This window comes from Aythya ferina (assembly GCF_964211825.1).
Source record: "Aythya ferina genome assembly, chromosome: 3".
Lineage (NCBI taxonomy): Eukaryota > Metazoa > Chordata > Aves > Anseriformes > Anatidae > Aythya > Aythya ferina.
The window spans coordinates 32,066,832-32,080,504 of NC_140298.1; positions in this window are offsets into that span (position 1 = coordinate 32,066,832).

The window sequence follows — 13,673 nt, forward strand, 5'->3', positions numbered from 1 at the left end:
TTTGCTTTAATGCCACTATTTCTGAAGACAGCAGAGACTATCAGTAATTCCAGCACAAGATCTGTCCCACTGGATTATGCAGAGCTGCTCCAGTCAGAGGAGTCAGAGTTCATTTATCTAAAGTCTTCTTGAAAAAAAAAACAAAACAAAACAAAAAAAAAAAAAAACAAAACAAAAAAAAAAAAAAAAAAAAAAAACAAAAACAGTCATCCATCCCTCTTAATCAGTTTTATATTTAAACAGGAGTATTGCAAAATCTGATAATAGCAGTCAAGTTCAAAAATCCCATTCTTAAGACATGGATCTTGGAAAATAAATACTGGTCCAGTTTCTGCTTCCAAAGGCTCTTTTCCAGGTTAATATCTTCTTACATTTCCTGTAAAATTTTCCTTTCCTGGACATGTTCTCATCACCTCATGAGTTCTGGTTTTCTCTGAGTTGCCTTTTTGTCCCTTGCCTCCATTATACTTTTGTGAAGGGACGAGCATTCCCATTAGCCCAATTGTATTTGCTTGTAAGTTGGCTGATTTTTACTATGTTTCACATAAGCACCAAAGTTTATTTAAGCACCAATTCATCCAAGGTAGTCTTTAGGTTTATTATGTATGGACAGTCCCTTAGAGGATTTTACTCGGTTTCTTTGTTCCTGAAAGTGACTCAAGGGCTGTAGGTGATGCAACGCCCAAGTGGTGACTAGGGAAAGTGCCAGTAGATGGTGCTGAAGAACATGCAGCAAGGAACCTTCTTGTTCCTGAATTCTGGCTCTTACAGCAAGTGGCTGCTGGTGTTCAGAACACACTCAGGAAAAGGGAAAAAGCGATCTGGATCTTTATCTTATTAGAGCAGATTAAAGTCATGTTATTTTCTTGCAATATTGAGCAAGGAACTCTCAGTTAAGGGGGAGAACAGCTTTGTCATCAAAGACATGCTATTCCCTCCACTGCAGACCTTTTGTCAGAACCTTCTCCAAGCTCTTCCTGCTTTAAAAAGCCCACATTTTCATATCCTATCACGTTCTCTACTCAAATACTGCTACTTCCTTTTTTATTTCTTTATGTCTCAGTCCAGGCTAACTCCTAACCATGGGATGGCCATTGTGCACAGAACCATCTTGAGGCACTCACTTCTGCATAGCAATCAGGAAATACAAGTCCATGTTGGTCACATCCTCTCCCCTCTCTAATATTAAAAATGAACTACAGAAGGGCATTTTCCTTAAAAACAAACAAACTAAATTATCTCTTACCTTCCCTCCTCCCACCCCCCCCCCCCCCCAAAAAAAAAAAAAAAAAAAGACCTTCCCATGAAACTAACACTTAGGCTGTGATCTCCCATTTTGTACGACTTTCACTTTGTGACCTGGCTAAGGCTAGGAAAACTTTGTTTTTATCTTTCAAAGAAGAAAGAATGCCACTCTTCTTCATTCAAAACCTAGAAGCCTTGAGGTAGGAGGATAGATTGTGGATGGAGGTGGGGAAGGAGAACACTTGAAATAACATAGATTGCGGGTGGATACAAATATAAAGTCGGTGAATTCGTGGTTGAGGCAGTTTAAATTAGTGACTCCTTCCTTGTCTTTTATTGTACTGAACTTCATAAGCAAGATTCAGGAGACCAATTTGGCTGCCTGTGTCTGCTTTTATCCTCACTTCTTGTAGCTTACAACCTTTTTGAAATGACGGAAGCTAGAAATGCTGCCAATAAAACGTGCAGTTCCATGAGACCTTCTTGTTGTCATTTAAGGAATGGTCTCATTTAGCAAATTTAGATCAGTTAATTTCAGAAAATTCCTCTACGCCTGTTTGCCAGGGAGATGGCACAGGGGAAAGAATCATTACCTCAGTAACAGCTCCCACACTGGTTCAATAGCACGACTCCTTCCTCACCAGGGTAATACACATTACCCTCAGTTTATGACATACTGCAGCTGAGACCAAGGCACATGTGTATTTCTGCTCCAGGGGTGACAATATCTGGCAGATTCCCTTAAAAACATCTTTTAATACAAAGATTTCAAAAGGTTGACAGTTCCTGAAGTTTTCTATATTGCCTTCATTTTAGAAGACATGTTAAGCAGTATGAGTGAGGATTAAGACAACAGATGCATAACCAAGAAAGCCTCTTGTTTAACTCCTCCATATGAGAAGACCCAGCTCCACCTGTGTGCAGAACCGTGCGCAGCTGCTCTCCTGCTCCTCCACCTGCTCTGAGCATGCCATGAAATACAGAAAGGTCTTACTCAAGCCTCAGAGACACATTTGCACTGCTCTGTTAGAGGACTGCTGGATGCCAGGGCAGTGAAGGTACCTAATGTTGAGACACCCAGCACTCAGCCTTCAGATCCTGGGACAATTCTGGAGAGCTTGGGGGATGTGTCAGCTTTGCATGTGGCTTCTAGTGCTGTTGGGAATGGCACATTTCCCAGCCTAGAGCCTGGATCCCTCTTGGAAAGGCTCCTCTAATGCTTGACAGTGGTTTGTCTGTACCACCCACATCTGGTAGTCCTCCTGTGTAGTTCTTCATCTGCAGAATTCACACCATTACCCACCACCCTAGGGTCAAAAGGAGGGTGCTTAGCTGAAAAGTCTAATAGCCCCCCACAATACTTTCAATTTTGTAACTGCTAAAATGCCTAGGATTTTTTTAAACTATTTCATTTATGCTTTAAATGGAGGAAAGCTCTATTTCAGCTTTTGTTTAATGAAAATTACTTAACTTTGTCAAGAATTGTCCTCTGGATGTACAAAAGTTTTTGTTTCTGTCCACTTTATGGTGCATAGTTTGTAAGAAAATTCTGCAGTGGCAAAAAGCATGGTCTTGTCCAGAAGCTCAGCCCGTTAATAAAGCACAAAGATGCACTGTATTCTGCCAGGCAAAAACACCAGACAAGCTGGAAGCCAATATGGAAATATTCAGTGAATTTTTCAGTAGAAGTGCCAGCTACTGTATTACATTAAATGGGAGGAGGAGTAAAACTAAATAACACATAGGTTTTGTAAGATGTGCGTGTCATAATTTACAATGAGAATAATGGGGGGTTGAGTCACTGTAGTCACTGAAACGAAGCTATTATTAAAAAAACAACGGACAGACTGTCACTTACAGTGGCTTGGAAAAACATTTTTTGAGAAACTTGATGTATCATTTTTCTTAAATTCATACACATGTGCTCTGATCATCTTATTTTATAATTTAGGTAAAAACTCATTTAAAAATACGGGGAACGTGGTATTATTACAGAGGAACGGATATATTTGTTCATTTTTCTCCTTCCTTGAATGGATTTTGGAAGATATGGTACCTTAGCTAGGAAGATCTACAGAGAGCTTTTCTAATCCTTGGCAGTAACAAGAGAGATGGAAATTGAGCCAATACTGTAACTGAGAGTTACAACAGTAATCTGAGTCAAGTTATAAACTGTACTGGGTTGCCTGCGTTGCCATCAAAGGGATACTGTTTAGAACAGCAGAGCTGAGAGATCTCTGGGAATTCCCTGTGTTGATCAGATCCCTGGGTCAGATCAGTCAGAAATGGTAAGAAAATACTACCAAACCAAAAGAGTCATGTTTCACATCTGCTTTCCACCACTGGAAGTGACCAGATGATGCAGTGCAATGGTTATCAGAGCTACAGTTCAGACAGGTCTGGCTTTTAGAGCATTTAGGATGCATCTTTAGAACGTTATCTCCAAATTCTACCTGCGCTTATGGATGTGCACCCACAAATACACCTTGAAAAGTGCTTGTGCAAATGGTCGTATAGCCCCATATGAAAGACTTCTTGATAATACATGGAATGATGCTGGCTGCATGAGCTGGCTTGAGTGATATTGCTGAGTAGTCTAACATTACACTAAAAATAATCCATATACCTTTCTTACTGAAGGCAAGTATCATGAAAATGGAGGATAATTTTCTTTTTATGGGTTCAGTGGTATCTTACCTGTTACAGTCCAAGCTGAGTGAATTTTTTGGTTTTAACTTGTTCTTCATTTATGTCTCAGGTGAAATTCTGGGCTCAAAATATGAGTGTGATCCTCCTGAAGATGGTTGCAGCCCCTCTTCATTTCTCTCAGCAAGTTAATGATACCTTTTGCTCTTTGGGAAAAATCACTCCAGAAAACTCTCTGAAAGGTAAAAATTATTGTTCCAGGTTAACATGTGTCAAACTGATTTGTCTACAAAAATGAAATAGGCATGTGGAGTAAAGCAAGAGGATTTCCAGGCAACCAACTGTCATGATAACTCAGTGACTTATAGTGCTACACAATCTTCGGGGCACTAATGCACTGCAAGATAAAATCCCACCCTTCACAAATCTCAGGAAATGCATATTTATGTGCTTCATGGTCTCTGTCTGATTTAGTGCTGATATTGTAAAGTGCTCTATAATCTACATCCAGGCTCCAACTGTGCTTTAGGAGTACCATCACGGAAATTAGCAATAATTAAATAGAGGAAAGATGAAAGACTCTAGGAAGCATTTAGGACCCAGTAATCCTGTTTCCTAGAGAGGGAGACTGAGTGTGGTCAAATAAAGCTGCTGAGTGATTAGGTCAGAGGTTCCTGCCTTGCAAACCGGGGCCAAATTCAGTGAAAAATGCTCAGCAGCCAGCACGGAGAGGGGAAGGCAGTTCCACACTGGTTATTTCCATCTGAACCTGTTCCCCCTTTCTCCCCTGCCTGTCCTTACCATAGCCACTGCCACAGGCTGTGAATCAGAGGCACCCTCTCCATGTCAGTTTGGTGTTCCTAGGAGAAATGCTGCAGTCCCACTTAAGCTGTGGGGTGTCCAAAACCTGGAAAATAAACAGTAAAAAGGCTGAAGTAATTGTTCTTACTGGGGTTGTGTTCTGACGGTTGGAACTGCAGTACCTCCCTGTACTCAGGGATTGAGATGTCTTGTGTGCAGTAGGTACCTTGTGTTCAATGATAGTGACCTGAGCTAGAGGTTTCTCTTAACAAAGAGAAGGAAAAGGTAAGAGTTTGGTATTCAGGGCTGTGTCTTGCTGTTCCTTCCCAAAGTGTCCCACACCATCTGTGAAGCTATTGCATTCCTGGCAAGGCCTGTCATCATCTGAGGAAGGCAGAGGTAAGGTTGTGCTGTAGAAACAAGGTGTGTCTTTGTTTCATATTTGCTGTTTTCCAGGGTTTACATCTGGAACAATGCAACTTGCTCCAGCTGCCTTCCCATGCATGACAGCACCATTAGAGTGTGAGACCCAAACCCATGGTGGAACCATTTCCACTTGTTGGTAAATGCAGAGTGAATGTAATATGTGCTTCTGCACTTCTGATTTGGAAGAAATTTATCTTCACCTTCTCTTGGTGGAAACAGCCACATGAACTGTCTGTGAAAGTCCATACTGCAGACCTCAGGGTCAGATAGATCAAACTCAGTCTGTAATTGATTAAATAAAAATTCTCCTCTATTGCACAGGTTGGCTACTGAAAAGATTTGTTCATATTTTCTCAGTTATATACATTTATCAAATTGCCAGTGGGAAGACAATGTGCTCTGGAATTTGAAGTCCAATCTTTACTTCATCACTGAATCAGAATCTGATATCAGGTAAATCTCCTCCACCCAAATTTCTCCATTCATAACAAGGAAGTCACTGCAATGTCAGAAAGGTGTTATGAGGATAAATTAGTTGATAATTAATAATTAGTAGATAATTCCTTAATAATTAGTTGATGAAAAATGTGCTTGGAATAAAAAAAAGTAAATTATTATCAGTGATTGCCTTTTCAGTAAGATTTGTATTTGCCTTCAATTTCTAACAGTTTATTTAACTAAATAATTTAAAATCTATATTTTAATAAAATTTTCATTCTTGTTTTTATGTTGCGTTCAGACAAAATTAAAAGAGCCTTCTAGTGGATATAGTTTCATCTAACCACAAGAACGTGACAGACTTCAGAAATCAAAAATCCTGTTCCTATTACAATTTTAAGATCTGCCTCCTCCCACACTGCAGGTAAGTTCAATTAAAATGCTGAGGCTGAAGCCGGGTGCATATCAGGGGCAGTGGCTCTTGGGGCAGACTCAGTGGCATTCAGTGAATTTTAAGGGGTACTTCTACTATTTGTGAGGTTTCAGTTTAGATATGTAGGAATGGCTGTGGCATGGTGGCTGTGTGCATAGCAGTCCCAGCTCAGAGCCCTCCCCAAGTCAGTACTATTCAACTTCCATGGCTCTTTCTGGGTCTTCCCAACAGAAGAGCTGAAGGACAGACTGTTTTGTATTTTGATGTGTTATTGAGCATATCTTGTGCAACGCATTGATGTGCAAGGCTGCCTGTAATTTTACAAAGGCTTTCAGCCAGCAGAAATGGGAATCAGCTTTGCTGGAGAAAGCAATCTTGTAATGGCCTGAGCTGTTCGTGCCCTTGCTCAGATTACCCCCTTCTTGGGCAACACCAGGGTGAGCTGGAGAACCAATCTGGTTGAAAAACAATTACACTGGCATAGGAGAAGGGCCCCCTCGAGGGGTGAGGACATGAATCTGGGGGTGAGCAGAGGGGAGAATACAGCAGTGATGGCTTAAAACATCTGTTCAAGCAGAGCTAAAAAGATCTGGTTCAAATATGGGAAGTAGCTGAGCTGCAGTTAACACAGGGCTCTTTGAAAGCCAATTTATCCCGCTGAGAGACATCATTAGACAGCTTCAGGTACAAGACATGTTTTACTTGTTATCAGAACCACCTTCACTTAACTGGCAAGTACAGAATAAACACATCTGCTGCCAGAGATACAAAGTTTGTTTGGGGAGTTTTGCAAGTATCAGGTGTTCCTGAATCAGGAATTCTGATTTCAGGACATGCTGGGGGCTGACACTACTCAGTATTGGGCAATACAAGGACTAAATAAATAGTATGTTACCGCTCTTTAAAGATCCTTGAAATACATATATACATATACATATGTACATGTGTACATATACATGTCCATGCACGTGTAAAACAAAGCATATGTTAAAACACTTAAAAATTTCTGTACAGGTTCAAGATAAAGGAAAGAAGAAATCTATTGCAAGGAGAAGAAATTTCTCAATACGATCATGAAACTCATTTACAATAATTCCATAAATCTGTATTCCCACAAGGTAAAGAAGAGAGTGTAAGGAGGATTTGGACGATTTGCTTAGGTACTGCCAACCGAATGCAAGTCTTATGTAAGTATGGAAATCCTTGTGTTGGCTCCAGCCAGCCTGGGATCAGGTCCTGAGTGTTCAAGGGAGGAGTAGAGGACAGGAGACAAAACTCACTGCAACTGCTGCTGTTGCTGAAACTTGCTCTGATTCTGATCTATCAGAAGAACATAGCCATTGTTTCCCCATGAATTTTTTCATAATTTGTACAAAATATTCCTGAAATGTAGAGACTGTGATAATACACCACTTGTGCTCCCTATCAGATTGGTTTCAGGTATAGAGTTTATTGGAAAGTCATAGACCGTGCAGTAGTTTTCACATCTAGTATTGACCTACTGCATTTTTTTCAAAACTGGTTAGCTCACCAATGTTTTATATAACATAAAACCACTACAAACACTTGTGTTTCTGGATTATACACAGTATTAAAAACATTAGCTTACCCCTCTGCCTATTTCTGTGCTAAGCCCAGTATATACTTCAGTCTGGATGCAATGAACTGGAAACTTAAATAATGTTTTGGTTTTTAATCCTTTTTTCACTCCATTATGCATTGCTCATTCAAATTTCCTCCCTATATTTTTAAGTACATGCAAAAAAATGTGGGATCTACACTTGAAATAACAAATTCCTTTCAGAAAACTAGATCCTGATTTTGTGACAGTTTCTCAACCCTTCATAGCCAGGCTGCTAGATTACACACACACACACATGCATACACACACACCCCATCACTTTCAACATCCTTATATACTGCTGGCAGGGGAGGAAAGTGAGAAAATTTTAGGTGATGTTACAACTGAAATAGAGCTGCCAACATACCATTTCATTTCTAAGGCCTATGATATTCACTACTGTCACAGAAAAACTAGATCCTGTAATTCTGTTCTGCAAAAAGCATGAAAACGTGGTACTAATAAACATGTTATAAAGACCCCCTAAAGAAAAAAAAAAGGGGGGGAGGAAGGGGAAGGGGAGGACAAACAGAATGAGTACAGCATTTATTTACTTTATTTACTTTTTAATACTGTGATATCTAGGCTAACCTCAAGGCTTGACTCCTGTTTTGCAAAATGTTGGGACTGGCAAGGCTAAATGAAGAAACACAGTACTTAACTGATGTTTAAACAGCATTAAATCTCCATAGGAGCTATTGCTAATATACATATGTGTAAACGGACACCAGCATATTCATAAGAAAACCTGCACCGATCAATTTAATGTGCATATGGAGTGATTCTTACTTCTAAATATTATTTATTTGAGTAAAACTGCATGGAAACTGATTACATCAGAGATCTGCTGAGTTTCTTGGGACATAGAGGGTTTTTCAGGAGAATGAAACCCAATATCGTAGGCTGTTTTTAGAGCAGGATATGACACAGACTATTTAGAAGGTCACACAAAGTGTATCTTACATCAAGGAATAAAAACAGCATCAACATTTTTATTACTTAAAATCTTATGATTTGGGGGGAAACTATCTTATTAGTTTTGGATGCCTGAGTTTTGCAATTGCATGAAATCAACTGCATGGTAAAACAGCTCCTGATAAAATTTAAATTGGTATGATCTATCTACTGCTCTGACTGCTTTTACAGATCCCAAAGCAGCTTAGCTGAGGAGGGAACTGGAGGCTTTATAAATCCAGTTATTATTAAAAATAAATAAATAAACAAATCTAGTCAAACAAGCTGAATTCCTTAGAATTTATAGTATTGGCAAAAGATGATTCCTCTTATCCTGTTAATTGTTCCTATATTTTATCTTTTCAGGAAAAGAATGGATAGGAAACCCCTTCTTGACTGGAAAAAATCCAAATGAAAGAGTTAATAAAGCAAAACCATCAAAGGAGTCCCAACACAATCACCATTGAAAGGGAAGCATATATTTGACAAATTTGCATAGATGGAAATGATACCAGCAGCCCTATCTCTGTACAATTCTGTCCCATCCATCCATAAGCGAAGGACATGGTGCTTTTTATGTTACCTGTAGCTCACTGAGTACCAGACAAGCACATTTTCAGCCATGAGAAAGCCACGGGGCTACATGTTCATTCTGCACAGAGGACTGCATTCCATGCATGCATTGAAATTACAGCAAAATGGAAACTGGAGTTCCTCAGGGCAAGAACCATAACTTCTAATTACCAAAGGTAAAAGATAGACTGGAAAAAAAAATATTCTTTCAGATATGGCTAAAATTATGATGTGAGTCTTAGAAATATTTATCTTTCCTTCCTTAAGTGAACATTCTTCTGGTGACTTAGAGTTTTTCTTGGACTGTTATTACTGTTTCACAATGATCTAAGGCTTTATTTGTAGTCTTAGTGGTGCTTATATAATTACATAAATCTAAAAAAATATAGTGTCTGATTATGCTAAATTCCAGTTAAAATGAGTCAATTGAAAAAGGAACTATACCTCAACGTTTCAGCTACACTTCAGAGGATCATGTATTCACGTGCTTAGAGGGGTGCAAAATGAATGATCTTGTCACAGGAGACTGTCAGGATTTCTGTGAAACCCCAAATATAATTAAAATGTCTAATGTGTATTAAAAAATACATTAAATACAGTGTTCAAAATCTCTGGTAGTCCTGCAAAAAAAAAAAAAAACTAGAGTTGGGCCAAGTGAGAAATGAGACCATTTATCTCCTCTGAGAGCTTGTCTTTGAGAAAGCACATGAGAAAGCCAAGGCTAATTAACTGAAAACACAGAATTAGAGTTGATGAAATAGCTATTCTCATGCCATGAATACAGAATCAGCTGAACTCTGCCAATGATGCTTTATCTCTGTGTGGCACCACCAGACATACCTCCAGGATTTTCTAGACGTACCACCCATCCACAGAGTAATTGTGCCCACTAACCAGCCCACACATTAAATCTGATCCTTCCTATATATGCCAAAGTGATTTCACACATCTGAGGTGACTACATAGTGCATGTGGAGCATATCCTATGCTTCCTGTAGCACCAGGCATCATATGAGTGAGGTATACATCCACACTGTGTGCCCACTCTCCAGTTGTCTAGAATATTTCTGTATGCAACAGGTCCAAAAATGCCAGCGCCCATGTCGGTAGACAGCACACGCAAAACAGCGCCTGACCTTTTACCAAGAACTAGTCTCTAAGAAGGCTGAAAATCCCTGACAAATATAGAAAGTGATCAGAATTTGCCCAGGCAAGATTTCCAGGCAAGAAAAGGGCACATGCTGGGAAACAGCAAGCAAGAAGCCAGAGGACGTGCCAGGAAAGGCAGTTCTGCTGTATCATCCACAGCTGTTAACGTATGCTGTTGCTGTTGGAAAGTATGTCAATATAAATATTAAAACTTCTTCTGCAGAAGCATGTCTTCCTACCAGCTAGTTAAATCATGAAATCAAAAGTCTGTATTATATCATATATTAATGACTAGAGCTGGATCAAATACAATTCAGGTTCATTGCATAGTTTTCCATGATTACAGTTCACCTTTTTCTCTTGCCTGGGCCAGAAAAATCTTACTAATGACATACAACAATCATTTCTCTCAGTATTACAGAAAACCTTAGGAGCAACAGGATCAGACATGCTGAGAAATTCTCTTAGTAATTGCTCAGAATGAAAACCAAACACCTTACAAGATACTTGATAAAAATATGAAACATTTAAGAAATGCACAGCATTTAAAAGGAAACATAATTTTTCAACAATTTTGACCAGCAGTGTAATGTGTTTCCAATAGAGTAATGTGTTTCTGGGTTTTGTAGTCAGGGATCTTTGCAGAGCACAGCAGATCTGATCCTAAGCTTTTCCAGCTCAAAAAGCTAGTGACGATAGCTCGTATATCGTATAACGATTGCTCTTGCATATGCCCTCCACAGCGCCCCACAAACCTCTGTAGGTGAGAGGTGTCTAAGCTTTGGCTGGCTGCCAGTCCCAAGATGTTAACTTCCTCTTTCGGTGTAGGATAGAAGCAAAAATGGCACAAAACATAGGAAAACACTCATGACGACTCCAGAAATCACTAAGTTTTCATCAATAGTATGTACCGTATGCTGCCATGGGGAGTTTGGCTACCATGCACTTCTTCTTAGTAGAAAACATTCTCCATCTAGTAAGAATTTGCTGAATGTGTAATGCCTCCCTATTAATTCTGAGCGAGCAATGTGCACCTGAGAATCCCGATACGCAGCTGGATCAACATTCCCGCGCGCTCATGCAGTGACTCATTGGGTCTGATCCAGTTCATCTCGCCAATTAATGAAAACAACAGCACCTTCAAAGTCCAGCCTTAAGCCTTTTATCTCGAACCACTTGACCATTGCTAAAAATAATGATTTGCTTCCTATGATATACATGGAGATCCAGGACGTTTTACAAAGGATACAATAAAAATACATTTGTCTTCACTGAGAAGTTGATTTTCATGTGAGTGCATTAGCTTTGTTATATTAAAGCAATGCTTTTAAATAAAAAGTACAATATTTTCAACAGCGCGGATTCTTTCATTTTCTCTTTATCCATGAATTAATGAAATTATCCAAATACGAGTTAGAACAAAATCTAGATATACATGTATATGCTTTGGAAAAGAAAATAGGATATAAGTAATCACTATCAGGCTAAGCTTTTGGTTTGCACCTCCTTCAAACTGGACTACCAGCAAACACAGGGCAGACATTAACACTACATTTTATAAATATCTAAGATCCTGTTTCACTGACATTTTAGCATTACAGCTCCCTTGATATCTGTGGACTTTTCTTCTGATCTGTGCTATTCGTAATGACAGCAGAATCAGCCCATTAAGAGATAGGCGTTTTATCAGAATTTGGCCTGGCAGTGTACCACCCTAATAGTAACAAATGGGACTTCTGGGTAGAGGCCGCAAGCATCAGGCTTTTAATTTGGAGTATGATAAAGTGGCAAATTATCTCAGCCCTTCCCTTCCATCAATTAGGCAATACAAAATGCAGTATTATTTGATTATGCTATTTTTGTTATGAGACCTACGTTATGGAAATGAATACTAATAGTCACTGTTCGGTTACTGGCGAAAAGCACATTAGCAAAAGACGCAGTTCCTGCTGGAGTCTCCTGTACCAGGAAACCATGAGAAATCCTCTTTTCATTCTTGGAAACTTGCAAAAGCAAACACAGTGAAAACATAAGATATAGATGAACTGTAAGGAGCAACAAACAGCCCTGATAAGAGTTACACAATTGTTGTGCAACGGTAGAGACAGTTAAGAGAAGAGACATAAATCTGTGCAATTAGCCACAGATTTAACCCGGCCCCTACCTTCCCCTCGGGGTGCCCGCAGGGAGTCTCATGGCTGCTGAGGACATTGGGCCTTCTCGCCACCCCCTCTATTCAGCACATCCCTGGTGGGGCTCTCCCAGTGGCCAGAAGGATGCTGGCACCTGAAGGTGGCCCTGTCCTTCTTGAAACCGCCCTCGGAATAGCAAGGAGCCTCCAGGGTCATCAGGCAGTGCCCCATTCCTTCCTCCCAGCTGTCCTTCCTTGCTGACCTGCCCCTAATGACAGGTAATGCTGTGGGAGGGAGAGATGGGAAGAGTCCTGGGGGTCATTCCTGACGGATGGTCAAACAGCACCAGGTGGATGCTACGGAAGGAGCTCAGAGGTGTGATGCAAAGAAGGCTGAGGTGTGGCTCCCACGGTTTGAACCTAGAGAGGGGTGACTGTCACAGTCAGACCACAATGTGGCTGTAGAACGAGCCTAATTAGGCCTGTCTGTGCCGATGGATCCAGAAATATTTCGGATCTCCTAGGTGAGGGCAGCCCAGCCACTTCCCAGCTTTGGACTGGGTGGAAAGTTGGACCCACGCTGCCTGCTCCCTGCCTGGGCTTCTGCAGGAGGCCACGGGGCAATCCAGTGGAGAGCTGCCCTGTGCTGAGGGAAAGGTCCTGGGGGGGCAGGAGGCGGCCAAGCTCCTCCTGGCATGCACACCTCTCCTCAGCCTCAGCAGGTAGCCAGAGCCTACCCACTGCACCAGGAAATCAGTCAGATCCTTGAAAAACAATAGGGCAAGGTTGGTTTGTAGCAGCCACCAGCCCATGGTGATCTAATTGTGCTGCAATTTCACGTACTCGCATTCCTTGATTCAAACCTACCGTGAGCTAATCGATGACCCATTTGTCTCCCATTGGACAGCAAATAATAGGGGTTTAGATGCCAAAGAGGAATGTGGCACAAGGGGGGAAGCTGAAAGCTCCTATTTATTTGGGACTTCCCCATACTGAGATCAGCAGTGATAGGAGGGCCAGCTGAGTAGGAAGGATATTATGGGCTATTGCCTGCTCTGTGCAATCAATTCCTTTCAAATCCACGCAGGATATAGCCTTGTCATCCTGTTTGAAAACACTCTTTGCATGTCAGAGTTCTCAATGATAAGAGAAAAGGTGCCTAAAAAGGTTTCTTACAGCCACAGGGAACAAGAGCACATATATGCGTGAGGATGAGCGTCACCGAATAACTGTATATCATCCTGCTAGCTCACTGC